The following is a 21,321-nucleotide window of genomic DNA, read 5'->3' on the forward strand; positions in this document are numbered from 1 at the left end:
TACATGACCTACAGCATGGTCTAGAAAGTTAATGATTCCGACATTTTCGGACTACAAAAAACAACTGCTTTAGAACCACGGAGAGTCACCACAAGTCGCAAAGAAAACAGGAGCTGCCACGACTATTCCAGGATCATTTCAACTTCAACATCAGCAAATCACCTCTGCTTTGTCTAATACAGTGACAACTAAAAGATACCAAAGCACAATTCAGTCCAATCAACGTGAGCGAAATAGGATGTGGCTGACCATGGTTCTGATTTGTGTGCGTGTGTGTGTGTGCATGCGTTTGTGCAAGTAGAAAAAACATTTTGACTCACCCTACGCCAACGCCATCCTTCTCTTTCATGTTGACGAAACAGTCTATGACTATGTCATACAGTACACGCTTTTAGTTTTTGTTGTCCTAAGCTACCTGGCTCAAGTGCTTGCTTGCTAGCCTAACTTGTTTTCATGGGTAACATTAGCTAGATAACATTAGCCTTCTACATCTAGCTACATATTGAACTTCCATCCTGTCAGTCCAGGGGCATGATGTATGAATTTATGGTTGGATCAGAATCGCCGTTGTAATCATTGGCTAGTACGGAGAATTATGGCTAATTTAGGAAAGGGCGAATTTTAGCTAGACAACAACACAATGCAATGCAACAATTCAAGTTGTTACTGTCAATAACATATTTATCTTGCCGTGATGTGATAGGAGTGAAGCCAAATCCAAACTGGCGTCCCTTGACAGTTTTTTTTGGTGCACCAGGACCATTCACAGTTGAGCTCACTCAGCTTAGCTCAACACTGTGTGGCGTACCGCAGATTAGCCACCAGGGGGAGACTCGTCGAGGCCTGGTGACAGACGGAGTCTACATCACGGTGCGATGGCCAGGACTAATTGGGGCTGATTGTGGTTGGTGAGTAATCAAGGGGCTGATTGCTCACCAGCTGGACAAGTCCCATAAAGTCCCAACAATTACATACACTTTATGACCAGGAAGCATCAGATAGATGGGCTACACATACAGAGACAGAGGGGTGCTGGTTTTTGCTCGGATGCTTTCTCCAGTGAAATACATACTCTTGCGAATTGAAGGAACATTATGAAAACACAGAGACTAAAGATAAATTATTTTATGTTGGTTTTTCAAAAAAAAAAAAAAGCTACTTTTTTTGGGGAAGCCTGGCTTTCCTTGCTTCCATGAATACCCATCACTTGTCCTTTCCGATGACAAGCATACCCATAACATGATGCAGCCACCAGTATGCTTGAAAATATGAAGAGTGGTACTCAGTGGTGTGTTGAGTTGAATCTGCCCCAAACATAATGCTTGACATTCAGGACATAAAGTGAAGTTATTAATAACTTCACCGGGCTCAAAGGGATATTCAATGCCTGCTTTTTTACCAATAGGTGCCCTTCTTTGCGAGGCATTGGATAACCTCCCTTGTCTTTGTGGTTGAATCTTTGTGGTTGAATTCAATGATCGACTGAGGGACCTTATAGATAATTGTGTGGGGTACAGACATGAGGTAGTCACTAAAAAAAATCATGTTAAATACTATTATTGCAACTTACTACTTGACTTGTTCAGCACATTTTTACTCCTGAACGTATTTAGGCTTGCCATAATAAAGGGCTTGAATACTTATTGACTCAAGACATTTCAGCGTTTCATTTTTAATTAATTTGTAAAAACAATTCTAAAAGCATAAATCCACATTGACATTATGGGGTATTATGTGTAGGCCAGTGACACAACATCTAAATTGTATATATTTTAAATTCAAGCTGTAACGACAAAATGTGGAAAAAGTCAAGGGGTGTGAATACTTTCTGAAGGCCTTCCTTTCCGTCAGCACACTGGGATCCTTTCCGTCAGCACACTGGGATCCTTTCCGTCAGCACACTGGGATCCTTTCCGTCAGCACACTGGGATCCTTTCCGTCAGCACACTGGGATCCTTTCCGTCAGCACACTGGGATCCTTTCCGTCAGCACACTGGGATCCTTTCCGTCAGCACACTGGGATCCTTTCCGTCAGTACACTGGGATCCTTTCCGTCAGTACACTGGGATCCTTTCCGGCAGCACACTGGGATCCTTTCCGTCAGCACACTGGGATCCTTTCCGTCAGCACACTGGGATCCTTTCCGTCAGCACACTAGGATCCTTTCCGTCAGCACACTGGGATCCTTTCCGTCAGCACACTGGGATCCTTTCCGTCAGTACACTGGGATCCTTTCCGTCAGCACACTGGGATCCTTTCCGTCAGCACACTGGGATCCTTTCCGTCAGCACACTGGGATCCTTTCAGTCAGCCCACTTCACATCACATGCATTCAACAGAGGTCAACAACAGTCTTCTTTTGGCTTCATGAAACATAGCCCCCTCATCTGACTTGTCATGAGGCAGGCTTAGAGTGGCATCATCACCAGTCTTAAAGGTCTTAAAAATGCATTTCAAGAAGTTACTATTATCTAAAATGCTTAAAAGTATATACATGTGTGGTTTGGATAAAATTCACTAGTCCATTAACCTGCATAACTATCTACCAGTTTAGGTGTTCCTGACCTGAATTGTTTGCTAGCGAGTTGGTCGCTCAGGTTTAAGCTAGGTGTGGGGAGTTAGATAGTTAGTGTTTCATTCACCCATGCTTTCTCCCTGGGTAGTAGTTCTCATCATGTTTTATTTGATACAGTCTGTCTTTTAAACTAAAGTGTACATTACTAAGTATGGTCATTTCCACTAATGAAGGCAATGAACTTAAATCAAGTTTTCCATAGTGTTACCTGGTCTAATTAAGAAAGTAAAGTTATCGTAATTAAATGGCCATTCTCATTGGATAATAACCGTGGGAAGGCTTAACGAGCAATGGTATAAATGCTGTCTTTTTCTCTCAGTTCAGAGTTGGATCCCGAGGGGTTCGTGCTGATTGAATGGAGATTGTGACAGCCGGTTAAATGGTGTCCCTTGACAAGGCAAGAACAAGATGTAAGTCAGGAGAAGTGCAGTATTATCATAAGGAAACGTCTACCTGGAATACGGAGGAGGAATTGAGGGGAAAGAGAGGCAGAGGAGGGTGTGCTTGAGTTGGTCAAAAATGGCTGAATGAAGGGACATGGTTTGTTAAAGAATGGTAGAAGGTGGGAGCAGAGGGAGTTGAAGACAGGAGGAGAAATGGAAGTGAATGAGGGAGAAGTATCAGAGGTGGTCGGTGTGGTGAGGTTCTCTGAGCCCGAGGCATCGAGCATCAGGATGAAGATGAGTCTGTGACTGTAGGAGTGAAGTTTTTAGAAAAAGTTGACCCTTGCCTTTTTGGCTGATCCATTTGTGGTTTCAAGGTGGGCGAAAACAGAGTTGGGTGCTGTGGAATCGGTGAAGGTAACCAGAAGTGGTCTTGTGATAATTGTTTGTGTTTCCTCAGTCAGAGGGAGCAGGCGCTCCATGTTAAACAATTGGGGGCAAGAGATGTGAATTGTTTTGCTCTCAAGAAAGGGGCGCCCTTGAAATGAGGGATTACTGGGGTAGTGGTAAATGTGAAAGCTGACGGACTGAAGAGAAGATTTCAGCTGCAGTAGGAGGGGATAAGCTTTAGACTTGCCATCTGTCATTATTGTATCCTGAATGTTTCTGCTATAGACAACTGTTTGTGAAAAGCCATGTATCCTGCATCCTGTAATGAATTCAAGTAGTGTTTTCGTACAATCATGGATTCCCAGCTATCCCCTCCCTTGGCTACTCTGGGTCCGCAGTTCTTGACTCCACACTGACAGAAACGATTATCTAATTGTCAATGTCATAGCTCTATTTGGCATATTCAAAAATGAACATATATTTGTAAGAGCTAGCTTATTAAGTGTCTAATGTTAGATGATTCTGAAACAACCTTATCTATCTAGCGTATAGTTCATATGATTACGGTTTAATATGTTTGCATTAAATAATCAACTTTTCTTACCTTACAGGTCAAATGCAGCTGTTATTATCACAATATAAAATCATTTCTGGGTAACAATTAAGTACCTGACTATGATTGGTAGCAATCAAAATGATTAAAAAAAGTAAACAAAAATAGCTTCTTAGCAAAGAGACATTTCTCAAGCAAGAATGTTGCTAGGACTGTCTGAGTGGGGAGGGAAAAACTGAAAACTAGCTGTTATTGGCAGAGGTTTGGAACTTTCTTATTAACTAATTTACCACCAGGTGATGTAACCAGGCAGGCCAATGCTCCATCCCACCAAAAGAGGCAGAAATGTCAGGCAGTTTTTTCAAACAAGTGTAACACTAAAAAGGAATTATCATAATTTTCACACTTTCACCATATTATTCCAACTTCATAGCGAGGAAATGTATAAAACACAGAACAATTACGTTTTTGACTTGCACTGGGCCTTTAATAGATTCTAAAATAACATGCTTATTGGTAGGGTGTTTGCAACCTTGTGTCTTCATGCTGGAATGGCAGTGGATTCCTGGTGGACAGTTAGAATTAGAACAGTTTCAAATTGATTCCTGGTGGAATTAGAACATTTTAACTGACCAAAATGTTCCATATAGTAGTCCTTTTTTTAAAAAGAGTGTTTAAACAGTGTGTTGCGCTCTATACAAACAGTGAGACAGACCTGCCTAGCAGCGGAACGGACTTTGTTTACATAAGACAACACACCACAACTGTTTTAACCTAAGAAATACTTAGCTACATGTAGAATTAGCAAAAATGTCCATATTAATTATAGATTTCTTTGAGTTGTCTTCACTATTTTGAGGAAGTGATACTGGCTTTGTTCCTATGGTGTCTCCCATGGGGGACAAACATCAGTAATTGCCACATCTGCCACTGACACACCCCCTAAGACTGAAATCTTGTTTTTCTTAATGAGCAACAGAGAAACGCATGTGGAATCGGTGCGTTCAGTGTTATGAATATGGAACACATGCTGCTACTTTCAAAAGAAGTTCAAAAGCAATTAGATGAAGGAATTATGAGAAACCCAAGTGGGAAAATGTGATTTCCACAGTCACACCTGGCTCGATGAGAATATCATGTTTATTCTCAAATTACATACTCACTATGAATTAAGACTGAGACAAAGATAAAAACAAAACATAGCCCTCAGGGGACTCATATTTGTTTGTCTGTGAGAATTGTGGCATGTGGATGCTCATATTCAATTTGAGTGTGATCGACGTTTATTTCATAGCATTAGGCATTAGGCTGTGATTTGACTATCAGCTGTTTACAATGAATGGAGAGACATTTTGGTCAAGGTTTTACTGCTAACCTACAAAGCATTACATGGGCTTGCTCCTACCTATCTCTCTGATTTGGTCCTGCCGTACATACCTGCACGTACGCTACGGTCACAAGACGCAGGCCTCCTAATTGTCCCTAGAATTTCTAAGCAAACAGCTGGAGGCAGGGCTTTCTCCTATAGAGCTACATTTTTATGGAACGGCCTGCCTACCCATGTCAGAGACGCAAACTCGGTCTCAACCTTTAAGTCTTTACTGAAGACTCATCTCTTCAGTGGGTCATATGATTGAGTGTAGTCTGGCCCAGGAGTGGGAAGGTGAACGGAAAGGCTCTGGAGCAACGAACCACCCTTGCTGTCTCTGCCTGGCCGGTTCCCCTCTTTCCACTGGGATTCTCTGCCTCAGGGGCTGAGTCACTGGCTTACTGGGGCTCTCTCATGCTGTCCCTGGAGGGGGTGCGTCACCTGAGTGGGTTGATTCACTGATGTGGTCGTCCTGTCTGGGTTGGCACCCCCCCCTTGGGTTGTGCCATGGCGGAGATCTTTGCGGGCTATACTCAGCTTTGTCTCAGGATGGTAAGTTGGTGGTTGAAGATATCCCTCTAGTGGTGTGGGGGCTGTGCTTTGGCAAAGTGGGTGGGGTTATATCCTTCCTGTTTGGCCCTGTCCGGGGGTGTTCTCGGGTGGGGCCACAGTGTCTCCTGACCCCTCCTGTCTCAGCCTCCAGCATTTATGCTGCAGTAGTTTATGTGTCGGGGGGCTCGGGTCAGTTTGTTATATCTGGAGGACTTCTCCTGTCCAATTCGGTGTCCTGTGTGAATCTAAGTGTGCGTTCTCTAATTCTCTCCTTCTCTCTCTCGGAGGACCTGAGCCCTAGGACCATGCCCCAGGACTACCTGACATGATGACTCCTTGCTGTCCCCAGTCCACCTGGCCGTGCTGCTGCTCCAGTTTCAACTGTTCTACCTTATTATTATTTGACCATGCTGGTCATTTATGAACATTTGAACATCTTGGCCATGTTCTGTTATAATCTCCACCCGGCACAGCCGGAAGAGGACTGGCCACCCCACATATGCTCTCTCTAATTCTCTTTCTTTCTCTCTCTTGGAGGACCTGAGCCCTAAGACCATGCCCCAGGACTACCTGACATGATGACTCCTTGCTGTCCCCAGTCCACCTGGCCGTGCTGCTGCTCCAGTTTCAACTGTTCTGCCTTATTATTATTCGACCATGCTGGTCATTTATGAACATTTGAACATCTTGGCCATGTTCTGTTATAATCTCTACCCAGCACAGCCAGAAGAGGACTGGCCACCCCACATAGCCTGGTTCCTCTCTAGGTTTCTTCCTAGGTTTTGGCCTTTCTAGGGAGTTTTTCCTAACCACCGTGCTTCTACACCTTCTTCACATTGCTTGCTGTTTGGGGTTTTAGGCTGGGTTTCTGTACAGCACTTTGAGATATCAGCTGATGTACGAAGGGCTATATAAATAAATTTGATTTGATTTGGGATTTCCTAACAGATCAGATGTTTATTACCCAAACTTTGGCAACCTAGTCCTGGGTTTTAGTCACCTGCTAACTATATGGTGGAGTTGAGCTCAACCCCTATTGGTGACCTTTCTTGTATTCTCTGATCTATCAACTTGACCATGCTCTACAACCTTCATCTTGAGAATAGTGGTAGTGTAAAGCTGGAAGTTACAGTGAGTGTGTAGAAGCCAGTGCTGTTCCCTGCAATAGATTCAATTCACAAGAATTACAAAATTCTGGGGATCGTTTAGGAGATTAGGAGCATTTTGTTTTTTTGAACCTTTTCAGTTTCTCATCGGCTATGTTGTTAACCTGGCAGATTGCCAGATTGCTCTGAAAGACCGATGTCAGCAATGTGAATGTGCAGCAACATGATATGTCCCTCTATTTATATCAAAGACAGTTTGACCCACAGCAAATTATCACAAAGGAGTTCAACAAACTATAAAACGCCCCTCATCTTCATTAGACCTTTTGGAACAACCTCTGCCCTATGAAATTTCATATGTACACAGGGTGACTTAATATACCCACAGTGTAAATGACAGTAACTAAGGGAAGTTTAGAATGGTTATATTAAAAGGGAGGCATATGAAATGAGAATATAAAATTAGCTTGAAATGACAGCATCAATACCACTGCCATGTCTGGATCCCTTAAACTGGGAGGCAACCGAGTTGAGTTGTTCAGTTGAAGTATTGCAATATAAACACAGTTAGGTGTTTCCTGTGGTGTCAGTGTGAGATACTACATCTGTAATTGATTTCAACCCCATCTAGATTCAATTTGAACGCTCCATCTGTCGGTCCCAGGGTATGTGATTAGCAATCTAGTCACTGCCAGGGGTTTGTTTAGGGGGGCTGCCAGAGGTTTGTTTGGGATGGGGGTGGGACTGGGACTGGGACTGGGACTGGGGGGGGGGGGGGTGTTGTTTAAAAATGATATTGTTTGTAATTGGTTTTATTGTTGCTGAAGTGACTAAATAAAAACAATTGTTCACAAAGAGCTCCTTTGGGATTTAGCCTACTTTAAGCCAAGTGTTTGATATGACTGCTGTGCACAGGGCTTAGGTTTCTTCTTTTCCCGTCTCAATATTTACTCAGTGATACAGATAGTTAATTACTTATCAGCCTACCCTTTAATCAATGGGGCATTTTGAAACTCCCCCATCGATTGTTAATGAAAATTACAGAAGGGTATTTATTTAACGCTAAGAGTGACAAAACATTGGAGAGGACACTGCTCTGATGAAGGAGATGAAAGTAAAGGTTTCAGATATTATGGCACCGCGTCCCAACAGAGGCACCATTCTCAGCTAAAAGGATGCAGACAGTCGAAAGACACGCTCTTCATTTCCTCAACAGCCTCTCTGATTCGACTTTCCATTTTCCATGTTCAATAATGTCCTCTCAGGGTGAAAAGCAGCCACTCAGTGGCAGTAGATCTCTTGTTGTGTCTCTGGGTAATGACGAGAAGACAGAAGTCACAGAACATCACTTTTAGTGCAATGGCCTTGGAGGTAATAAACTTCTTCGCATGGGATTATGTACCAATACGGGGTAGCTATCAGTACCAATATCAGGTAGGCATCTTATTTTGGGTGTCTGTGGCAATAGGCTACAACTTGAATATGAATTATGCTTTGTGATGAACAACAAAGCTGAAATCGGCATAGCAAAATGGTCTCTGCTTTGGAGTTTTTACCAAAGTAATCCCAGTATCCAATAAGAATCCTACAAGCAGAACCATTCTCTTTCCCAGCCGGGTCTCATGTAGGCCTACAATACAGCCTACAATACAGCCTACAATACAGCCTACAATACAGCCAACAATAAGCCACAATAGGCTGTAAATGAATGAGTTCTTCAATCACGATCAATGTGTTTGAACTGATGAATTCAGTCTTTAGAATTTCCACACACATTGCTAATTACAACTTTAAAAGTAATGTTTAGATCAATGTAATGAGTGCAAATTGATTTAGCCAACTGTTAATTGCTGACATGACTCTGTCTTTACCAAGATAATATAGCCCTGTGAATGACATGACGATTACATTTACATTTAATTTACATTTAAGTTTTGTTTCTCTCTTATCCAGAGCGACTTACAAATTGTGAATTCACCTTATGACATCCAGTGGAACAACTTTATAGTGCATCTAAATCATTTAAGGGAATGCTTTTTGGATTTTTATCCTTCCTAGGTATTCCTTAAAGAGGTGGGGTTTCAGGTGTCTCCATTCACTCCGCTGTCCTGGCGTTTATGTGAAAGTTTGTTCCACCATTGGGGGGCCAGAGCAGCGAACAGTTTTGACTGGGCTGAGCAGATAAATCATCAGTGGAAAAGGAGGCGAGCAGGCCAGAGGTGGATGAACGCAGTGCCCTTTGTTTGGGTGTAGGGCCTGATCAGAGCCTGGAGGTTATTTTAGCATTTTCCCAAGCTCAGTCATTTTACCATGGTCTTGTGGGATAAAACTGGAAGCCAGTGGAGAGAGCGGAGGAGCGGGGTGATGTAAGATATTTCAAGGTTGAACACCAGGCAAGACATGCGGCGTCTGGATGAGTTGTAGGGGTTTAATGGCACAGGCATGGAGCCCAGCCAACAGCGTTGCATAATCCAGACGGAGATGACAAGTGCCTGGATTCAGCATCATTATCATGACTGATGGGATCTATAACTCGGCGGATGTTGTAAGCATGAACCTCACTGGCACGGGCCACCGCCTTGATGGTAGTTGAGATACATGTTGTCCAGGATCACGCCAAGGTTCTTAGCGCTTGGGAGGAGGACACAATGGAGTTGTCAACCGTGATGGCGAGATCATGGAACTGGGCAGTCCTTCCCCGGGAGGAAGAGCAGCTCCGTCTAGCCGAGGTTCAGCTTGAGGTGGTGATCCCTCATCCACACTGATATGTTTGCCAGACATGCAGAAAAACATCTACCACCTGGTCATCAGAAGGGGGAAAGGAGAAGATTAATTGTGTGTCTCCTGCATAGCAATGATAGGAGAGACCATGTCTTTATGACAGAGCCAAGTGACTTGGTGTATAGCAGAATAGGAGAGGGCCTAGAACAGAGCCCTGGGGGACACCAGTGGTGAGAGCTGGCATCATCTCTGCCATCACACGCCACCTGGTGTTCTCGACCTGTCAGGTAGGGCCAATCTCTAGCGTGGGCCCCCCGGAGATGCCCAGATTTTGAGAGGGGGAGAGGAGGATCTGATGGTTCACAGTATCGAAGGCAGCCGATAGGTCTAGAAGGATGAGAGCAGAGGAGAGAGAGTTAGCTTTAGCAGTGCACATTTTGCCATCCGTGATACAGAGAAAATGTTGAATGACTAGTCTTGAAACCTGACTGATTTGGATCAAAAAGGTCATTCTGAGAGAGATATATAGCTCCACACTTAAGAGTTTTGGAATATTGTTACTGGTCTGTAGTTGTTGACATCGGAGGGATCATGCTGGTCATTTATGAACATTTGAAGGGGTGCAACCATGTTCTCTTGAAGACGGAAGGGACGTAGCACAGTCCAGGGATGAGTTGATGGCGAGGTGCTAAATTATTTAAATTTTGTTTCTTTTTCTTTGAAGACCTTTGTTTCCCATGCACCTGCAACAAGATACCTGACATGAATGACTTTTGGATTTTTGAATCCCCAAAAGAAAAAGGTTATGATCAACATTCACTTGTCAACCTGGCTTTTATGGAAAGTGTTGTGATGTGGAAGGTGGTCAATTTATCTGAACAGATAAATCATCAGGGAAAAGGTCTTTATAAGTCTCCATCCGGCACAGCCAGAAGAGGATTGTTAATGTAATTGATAGCTGTTCAGAGTCTACTTATTTTAGCATTTTCCTAAGTCAGTCATTTTACTTTCTAATTGGGTAAAATTTCATTAAAGTAACAGTTCTTCTACCTGCATTGATATGCAGTACTGGGGTTTTAGGCTGGGTTTCTGTACAATCTACTTTATATTCACAATTGATGTTATCCCCCAGGTTAGCATAATCATGAAATATAAATTTGATATCAGCATCATTAATAATACTGATGGTATCTATAACATGATGATAATGTTTTTCCTCACTTAGCATTGGTACTGTTTCAAGATACATTTTCAATCACACATTGCTTGATGGGTAAAAGACTGCACCAGTTTTTCTGGCTGCATTACGGCTTGAGTTCCATGGTGACCTCCCATCCCTCAATAACTATTTTTTCATCACAAAAACATATACCACCTTTCTCCCTTTTCAAGTTATATCCCCACCTCCAATCTGCCACTCCTCCATCCTTCCTCATCTCATTTCTAGCAAAAAGCTTGCCCCATCTCGAAAAATGTAAACCACCCCCTCCCCCAGTCTTTTGTTTATTTTTGCCATCACACCCCCTAATTGTGAAACTCTCACCATGCTCTCCAGGGCCATCTTAATTGTTACCGGACATTACTTAATATTGAGATTTAAAACATTTGTTATGGACCTTTAAATGGAGAGAAAAGTTTTACTACAATTCTGCACATTTTGCCATGAGGCGTGAGAGAAAATGTTTCAATTTTAAACACATTTCAGTGCTGTCAAAAACATGATTTCCCATGGTTTATATATTTTTGCACACTATAATATTGGAATATTGTTCTGCCATTTTGCAATGACCATGCTGGTGTTTATGAACATTTGAACATATTGGCCATGTTCTGTTAAAATCTCCATCCCTGGATGACAGCCAGAAGAGGACTGCCACCCCACATGTGCCTGGTCAGTAATTCTCTCCTTCTTTCTCTCTCTCTGAGGACCTGAACCCTGGCCATGCCCCAGGACTACCTGACATGATGACTCCTTGCTGTCCCCAGTCCACCTGGCTCAGTGTTGCTCCAGTTTCAACTGTTCTGCCTTAGTGCTATTCGACCATGCTGGTCATTTATGAACATTTGAACATCTTGGCCATGTTCTTTATAATCTCCATCTGGACACAGCCAGAAGGGCTCAGTGTTCTAGGTCAATGCATCAGTGCTCCAAGGCCCCAGTTCGATAGTATCTGGACCAGGGGCCTCCAACCCATTCCAAGGAGCTCCTAGTATCTGGACCAGGGGCCTCCAACCCATTCCAAGGAGGGCCTAGTGTCTGGATCAGGGGCCTCCAACTCAATCCAAGGAGGACCTAGTATCTGGATCAGGGGCCTCCAACTCAATCCAAGGAGGGCCTAGTATCTGCAGGTTTTTTTCCCTTTCAATTAAGACCTAGACAACCAGGTGAGGGGAGCTCCTAACTAAGATCTAGACAACCAGGTGAGGGGAGTTCCTAACTAAGACCTAGACAATCAGGTGAGGGGAGTTCCTAACTAAGATCTAGACAATCAGGTGAGGGGAGTTCCTAACTAAGACCTAGACAATCAGGTGAGGGGAGTTCCTAACTAAGACCTAGACAACCAGGTGAGGGGAGTTCCTAACTAAGACCTAGACAACCAGGTGAGGGGAGTTCCTAACTAAGACCTAGACAATCAGGTGAGGGGAGTTCCTAACTAAGACCTAGACAATCAGGTGAGGGGAGTTCCTAACTAAGACCTAGACAACCAGGTGAGGGGAGTTCCTAACTAAGACCTAGACAATCAGGTGAGGGGAGTTCCTAACTAAGATCTAGACAATCAGGTGAGGGGAGCTCCTAACTAAGATCTAGACAATCAGGTGAGGGGAGTTCCTAACTAAGACCTAGACAACCAGGTGAGGGGAGTTCCTAACTAAGACCTAGACAATCAGGTGAGGGGAGTTCCTAACTAAGACCTAGACAATCAGGTGAGGGGAGTTCCTAACTAAGACCTAGACAACCAGGTGAGGGGAGTTTCTAACTAAGACCTAGACAACCAGGTGAGGGGAGTTTCTAACTAAGACCTAGACAACCAGGTGAGGGGAGTTCCTAACTAAGACCTAGACAATCAGGTGAGGGGAGTTCCTAACTAAGACCTGGACAACCAGGTGAGGGGAGTTCCTAACTAAGACCTAGACAACCAGGTGAGGGGAGTTCCTAACTAAGACCTAGACAACCAGGTGAGGGGATTATTTTCTAATGAATCATCAATCAAGTACTAGGGAGGAGTGAACCTGAAGAAACTACAGCCTCCGTGGAATGAGTTTGACACGTGCACTAGACTATCCTGTTTTATATGCGCTGTTGCAAGCGGCTGCTACGAGGTTCACTGGCACAGGAAATCATTCCTTTGTCTGGATAGGCCAGAAAATGTGACGTGTTGCTCATTAATCAAATATACGATTTCCTGTGTCTGTGAACCTCACAGCTGTGCTTGCGATAGCGCATATAAATCGGAACAACCAGAGCTTTTAAGTGGTAAAGCAATTGATGTTGCGCCGTTCACAGAACCTGCTGTACACAGAAATATCGGTAGGAACCAGTCCAGAACCACTCAAGTTCTTGATTAGTTCTGGACCGCTTCCAACCAATAGTTCTGTGTACAGTGCTCTCTGTGAACAGCGCAACATCAATCTAGAATTAAGTTCTGCAAATAAGTTATTGCTTATAGAATCATCAGGGGCGGCAGGGTAGCCTAGTGGTTGGAGCGTTGGACTAGTAACCGAAAGGTTGCAAGTTCAAATCCCCGAGCTGACAAGGTACAAATCTGTCGTTCTGCCCCTGAACAGGCAGTTAACCCACTGTTCCTAGGCTGTCATTGAACATAATAATTTGTTCTTAACTGACTTGCCTGGTTAAATAAAGGTAAAAAAAAAAATCATTGTCAAAAGCAGTCAAGTACACAGTGGTTTGACCTCTGTGTCAGCCCTGCCAAAGCTGGCATAGAGATATGGTCCTTGGCATCATGAACTCTGTAGCACTACCACACAAAAGAGAGTAGTGGCCATATGACACTCACAGCTTGTAATGGAAACGTCACCATATATTTTGGGATCAAAAGGTAAACTATGAGCAACTTTGTGCCAACCTAACAAATGGGTTTATTAATTATGCATTGATACTTTCACAATATATTTTTGATCACAAAATTCTTGATGGGAAAAAAAACATTCCGCTGTTTAAATATGTTCTGAAATAATACACTTGAATTGTTCCTGTTTTGCTGTTACATGTTGCAGCAAAGTGTACAGTACATACTGCTCTATCTAAATTATCTATCTACATGTTTTATCATCAGAAATTGAGGCATTGATAACACAAACTTACACGTGTATCAAATAGCAGTGATTTACCACATGCCTAAAGAAGTGTATGATAACAATGACTGTTTTGAGTGAACCTTTGGAACATGTTGTGCATCCCAAATGGCACCCTATAACCTACAATGTGCACTACTTTTGACAAGAGCCATATAGGACCTGGTTATTAGTAGTGCACTATATAAGGAATAGGTTGTCATTTGGGACACGGCGTGTCTTCAGGAGTTCTGTGTTCTGTTGGCTTGCTCCTGAGGGGATTGAGTCAACTCTCTCCCTTACATTCCAGGGTGTTTATTCTCTGAGTAATAACACTGCCCTTATGTTCCTTCACTTCTTTGCACTGCACTGCGTGTCCCTGTAAAATACCAAATGAGAGGTAGCATTCCTTAACGTTGATACCAGAACATAAACACCTTACTCATGACTCCAGAGTTTGGCTAAATTTGTGACCAATGGCATCTGACACAAGAAGCATTTGAGAGCTGAAGAGCTTTCAGTTTCATTGCACTTTATTCAATGACAAAAGAGGGGAGAAATGTGAGCTCAAAGGAATTTCCTCTCTACTAATTGGCTTTATAAGTTATGAAATAGGAATCACGGAGTCACACGGATTACTGCATAATATATACTTTGTCTCCTAATAACACAGTCCCATAATTGATTATCTTCTCATTTCTGTTTTGAATAATGTCCTTTTACACACACAAACTCAAAATCCATATTCAGAGGTCTGGGATGCTGTGCCTGATGTCAATAGTGGAGCTCCCAGCATCCAAATCAAAGAGGTCATTATTGGTGGTATTGATTCTCTGTCCAGTCTGGTTCATATCATAACACGCATCAGACCCCTGTCTGGTTCATCATAACACCATTCAGACCCCTGTCTGGTTCCTCTTCATCATAACACGTATCAGACCCCTGTCTGGTTCATCATAACACGCATCAGACCCCTGTCTGGTTCCTCTTCATCATAACACGCATCAGACCCCTGTCTGGTTCCTCTTCATCATAACACGCATCAGACCCCTGTCTGGTTCATAACACGCATCAGACCCCTGTCTGGTTCCTCTTCATCATAACACGTATCAGACCCCTGTCTGGTTCCTCTTCATCATAACACGCATCAGACCCCTGTCTGGTTCCTCTTCATCATAACACGCATCAGACCCCTGTCTGGTTCCTCTTCATCATAACACGCATCAGACCCCTGTCTGGTTCCTCTTCATCATAACACGCATCAGACCCCTGTCTGGTTCCTCTTCATCATAACACGCATCAGACCCCTGTCTGGTTCCTCTTCATCATAACACGCATCAGACCCCTGTCTGGTTCCTCTTCATCATAACACGCATCAGACCCCTGTCTGGTTCCTCTTCATCATAACACGCATCAGACCCCTGTCTGGTTCCTCTTCATCATAACACGTATCAGACCCCTGTCTGGTTCCTCTTCATCATAACATGCATCAGACCCCTGTCTGGTTCCTCTTCATCATAACACGCATCAGACCCCTGTCTGGTTCCTCTTCATCATAACACGCATCAGACCCCTGTCTGGTTCCTCTTCATCATAACATGCATCAGACCCCTGTCTGGTTCCTCTTCATCATAACATGCATCAGACCCCTGTCTGGTTCATCATATCATAAACACCTTATTCATAACTCCAGAGTTTGGCTAAATTTGTGACTAATGCGCAAAACAAAGCTGATTTATAACTTTTCTTCTCTCCTCTGATTATTAAGCATGAAAGGGAGAGAGAAACATTTTGGATGCTCTACTGCTGGTTTTAAAGTTGACAATGCACAGGTATTCTATTCTAGACTGGATGTTTAGTATCAGGTCATTAGTCTGATTCAGTAGGGACTAGTGAGACATCTAAGAGGATCCTTTCACTGGCTCACTCACTAATCAGGGCATCTGACACAAGAAGCATTTGAGAGCTGAAGAGTTTTCAGTTTCATTGCATTTTATTCATTGACAAAATAGGGGAGAAATGTGAGCTCAAAGGAATTTCCTCTCTACTAATTGGCTTTATAAGTTATGAAATAGGAATGAGTCACATGGATTACTGCATAATATATACTTTGTCTCCTAATAACACAGTCCCATAATTGATTATCTTCTCATTTCTGTTTTGAATAATGTCCTTTTCCACACACAAACTCATTATCCACATTCAGAAGTCTGGGATGCTGTGCCTGATGTCAATAGTGGAGCTCCCAGCATCCAAATCAATGAGGTCATTATTGGTGGTATTGATTCTCAGTCCAGTCTGGTTCATATCATAACACGCATCAGACCCCTGTCTGGTTCTTCATCATAACACTGCATCAGACCCCTGTCTGGTTCCTCTTCATCATAACATGCATCAGACCCCTGTCTGGTTCCTCTTCATCATAACACGCATCAGACCCCTGTCTGGTTCCTCTTCATCATAACACGCATCAGACCCCTGTCTGGTTCCTCTTCATCATAACATGCATCAGACCCCTGTCTGGTTCCTCTTCATCATAACACGCATCAGACCCCTGTCTGGTTCCTCTTCATCATAACACTCATCAGACCCTGTCTGGTTCATCATAACACGATCAGACCCTGTCTGGTTCCTCTTCATCATAACATGCATCAGACCCCTGTCTGGTTCCTCTTCATCATAACATGCATCAGACCCCTGTCTGGTTCCTCTTCATCATAACATGCATCAGACCCCTGTCTGGTTCCTCTTCATCATAACATGCATCAGACCCCTGTCTGGTTCCTCTTCATCATAACACGCATCAGACCCCTGTCTGGTTCCTCTTCATCATAACACGCATCAGACCCCTGTCTGGTTCCTCTTCATCATAACACGCATCAGACCCCTGTCTGGTTCCTCTTCATCATAACACGCATCAGACCCCTGTCTGGTTCCTCTTCATCATAACATGCATCAGACCCCTGTCTGGTTCCTCTTCATCATAACACGCATCAGACCCCTGTCTGGTTCCTCTTCATCATAACATGCATCAGACCCCTGTCTGGTTCCTCTTCATCATAACATGCATCAGACCCCTGTCTGGTTCCTCTTCATCATAACACTCATCAGACCCCTGTCTGGTTCCTCTTCATCATAACATGCATCAGACCCCTGTCTGGTTCCTCTTCATCATAACATGCATCAGACCCCTGTCTGGTTCCTCTTCATCATAACACGCATCAGACCCCTGTCTGGTTCCTCTTCATCATAACACGCATCAGACCCCTGTCTGGTTCCTCTTCATCATAACATGCATCAGACCCCTGTCTGGTTCCTCTTCATCATAACACGCATCAGACCCTGTCTGGTTCCTCTTCATCATAACATGCATCAGACCCCTGTCTGGTTCCTCTTCATCATAACACTCATCAGACCCCTGTCTGGTTCATCATCATAACATGCATCAGACCCCTGTCTGGTTCCTCTTCATCATAACACGCATCAGACCCCTGTCTGGTTCCTCTTCATCATAACATGCATCAGACCCCTGTCTGGTTCCTCTTCATCATAACATGCATCAGAACCCTGTCTGGTTCCTCTTCATCATAACATGCATCAGACCCCTGTCTTGTTTCTCTTCATCATAACACTCATCAGACCCCTGTCTGGTTCATCATAACATGCATCAGACCCCTGTCTGGTTCCTCTTCATCATAACACGCATCAGACCCTGTCTGGTTCCTCTTCATCATAACACGCATCAGACCCCTGTCTGGTTCCTCTTCATCATAACATGCATCAGACCCCTGTCTGGTTCCTCTTCATCATAACACGCATCAGACCCCTGTCTGGTTCCTCTTCATCATAACACGCATCAGACCCCTGTCTGGTTCCTCTTCATCATAACACTCATCAGACCCCTGTCTGGTTCCTCTTCATCATAACACGCATCAGACCCCTGTCTGGTTCATCATAACACTCATCAGACCCCTGTCTGGTTCCTCTTCATCATAACACGCACCAGACCCCTGTCTGGTTCCTCTTCATCATAACACTCATCAGACCCCTGTCTGGTTCATCATAACATGCATCAGACCCCTGTCTGTCCACAGAGCCACAGGATGGCGATGGGTTCATGGAGACAGTATGATCAGAGTGCCTTGTCTGGTTCATCATAACACTCATCAGACCACTGTCTGGCCACAGAGCCACAGGATGGCGATGGGTCCATGGAGACAGTATGATCAGAGTGCCTTGTCTGGTTCATCATAACACTCATCAGACCCCTGTCTGGCCACAGAGCCACAGGATGGCGATGGGTTCATGGAGACAGTATGATCAGAGTGCCTTGTCTGGTTCATCATAACACTCATCAGACCCCTGTCTGGCCACAGAGCCACAGGATGGCGATGGGTTCATGGAGACAGTATGATCAGAGTGCCTTGTCTGGTTCATCATAACACTCATCAGACCGCTGTCTGGCCACAGAGCCACTGGATGGCGATGGGTTCATGGAGACAGTATGATCAGAGTGCCTTGTCTGGTTCATCATAACACTCATCAGACCCCTGTCTGGCCACAGAGCCACTGGATGGCGATGGTTCATGGAGACAGTATGATCAGACCCCTGTCTGGCCACAGAGCCACTGGATGGCGATGGTTCATGGAGACAGTATGATCAGACCCCTGTCTGGCCACAGAGCCACTGGATGGCGATGGGTTCATGGAGACAGTATGATCAGACCCCTGTCTGGCCACAGAGCCACTGGATGGCGATGGGTTCATGGAGACAGTATGATCAGACCCCTGTCTGGCCACAGAGCCACTGGATGGCGATGGGTTCATGGAGACAGTATGATCAGACCCCTCTGTCTGGCCACAGAGCCACTGGATGGCGATGGGTTCATGGATACAGTATGATCAGACCCCTGTCTGGCCACAGAGCCACTGGATGGCGATGGGTTCATGGAGACAGTATGATCAGACCCCTGTCTGGCCACAGAGCCACTGGATGGCGATGGTTCATGGAGACAGTATGATCAGCCCCCTGTCTGGCCACAGAGCCACTGGATGGCGATGGGTTCATGGAGACAGTATGATCAGACCCCTGTCTGGCCACAGAGCCACTGGATGGCGATGGGTTCATGGAGACAGTATGATCAGACCCCTGTCTGGCCACAGAGCCACAGGATGGCGATGGGTTCATGGAGACAGTATGATCAGACCCCTGTCTGGCCACAGAGCCACAGGATGGCGATGGTTCATGGAGACAGTATGATCAGACCCCTGTCTGGCCACAGAGCCACAGGATGGCGATGGGTTCATGGAGACAGTATGATCAGACCCCTGTCTGGCCACAGAGCCACTGGATGGCGATGGTTCATGGAGACAGTATGATCAGACCCCTGTCATCAGAGCCACTGGATGGCGATGGGTTCATGGAGACAGTATGATCAGACCCCTGTCTGGCCACAGAGCCACTGGATGGCGATGGGTTCATGGAGACAGTATGATCAGACCCCTGTCTGGCCACAGAGCCACTGGATGGCGATGGGTTCATGGAGACAGTATGATCAGACCCCTGTCTGGCCACAGAGCCACAGGATGGCGATGGGTTCATGGAGACAGTATGATCAGACCCCTGTCTGGCCACAGAGCCACAGGATCGATGGTTCATGGAACAGTATGATCAGACCCCTGTCTGGCCACAGAGCCACAGGATGGCGATGGGTTCATGGAGACAGTATGATCAGACCCCTGTCTGGTTCATCAGAGCCACTGGATGGCGATGGTTCATGGAGACAGTATGATCAGCCCCTGTCTGGCCACAGAGCCACTGGATGGCGATGGGTTCATGGAGACAGTATGATCAGACCCTGTCTGGCCACAGAGCCACTGGATGGCGATGGGTTCATGGAGTGCCTTGTCTGGTTCATCATAACAGTATGATCAGACCCCTGTCTGGCCACAGAGCCACAGGATGGCGATGGGTTCATGGAGACAGTATGATCAGACCCCTGTCTGGCCACAGAGCCACAGGATGGCGATGGTTCATGGAGACAGTATGATCAGACCCCTGTCTGGCCACAGAGCCACAGGATGGCGATGGGTTCATGGAGACAGTATGATCAGAGTGCCACAGAGCCACTGGATGGCGATGGTTCATGGAGACAGTATGATCAGACCCCTGTCTGGCCACAGAGCCACTGGATGGCGATGGGTTCATGGAGACAGTATGATCAGACCCTGTCTGGCCACAGAGCCACTGGATGGCGATGGTTCATGGAGACAGTATGATCAGACCCCTGTCTGGCCACAGAGCCACTGGATGGCGATGGGTTCATGGAGACAGTATGATCAGACCCCTGTCTGGCCACAGAGCCACTGGATGGCGATGGGTTCATGGAGACAGTATGATCAGACCCCTGTCTGGCCACAGAGCCACTGGATGGCGATGGGTTCATGGAGACAGTATGATCAGACCCCTGTCTGGCCACAGAGCCACTGGATGGCGATGGGTTCATGGAGACAGTATGATCAGACCCCTGTCTGGCCATCAGAGCCACAGGATGGCGATGGTTCATGGAACAGTATGATCAGACCCCTGTCTGGCCACAGAGCCACAGGATGGCGATGGGTTCATGGAGACAGTATGATCAGACCCCTGTCTGGCCACAGAGCCACTGGATGGCGATGGGTTCATGGAGACAGTATGATCAGACCCCTGTCTGGCCACAGAGCCACTGGATGGCGATGGGTTCATGGAGACAGTATGATCAGACCCCTGTCTGGCCACAGAGCCACTGGATGACCCGATGGGTTCATGGAACAGTATGATCAGACCCCTGTCTGGCCACAGAGCCACTGGATGGCGATGGGTTCATGGAGACAGTATGATCAGACCCCTGTCTGTCCACAGAGCCACTGGATGGCGATGGGTTCATGGAGACAGTATGATCAGACCCCTGTCTGTCCACAGAGCCACTGGATGGCGATGGGTTCATGGAGACAGTATGATCAGACCCCTGTCTGGCCACAGAGCCACTGAATGGCGATGGGTTCCTGGAGACAGTATGATCAGACCCCTGTCTGGCCACAGAGCCACAGGATGGCGATGGGTTCCTGGAGACAGTATGATCACAGTGCCTTGTCTGCATCCCAGATAACATCCTATATAGTCCCTATCTACACTGAGTATACAATACATTAGGAACGCCTTCCTAATATTGAGTTGCCTCCCCCTTTTGCCCTCAGAACAGCCTCAATTTGTTGGAGCATGGACTGTTCAAGGTGTTGAAGGCGTTCCACAGGGATGCTGGCCCATGTTGACTCCAATGCTTCCCATAGTTCTGTCAAGTCAGCTGGATGTCCTTTGGGTGGTGGACCGTTCTTGATAC

The sequence above is a fragment of the Oncorhynchus masou genome, chromosome 31 (genome assembly GCF_036934945.1).
Source record: "Oncorhynchus masou masou isolate Uvic2021 chromosome 31, UVic_Omas_1.1, whole genome shotgun sequence".
Lineage (NCBI taxonomy): Eukaryota > Metazoa > Chordata > Actinopteri > Salmoniformes > Salmonidae > Oncorhynchus > Oncorhynchus masou.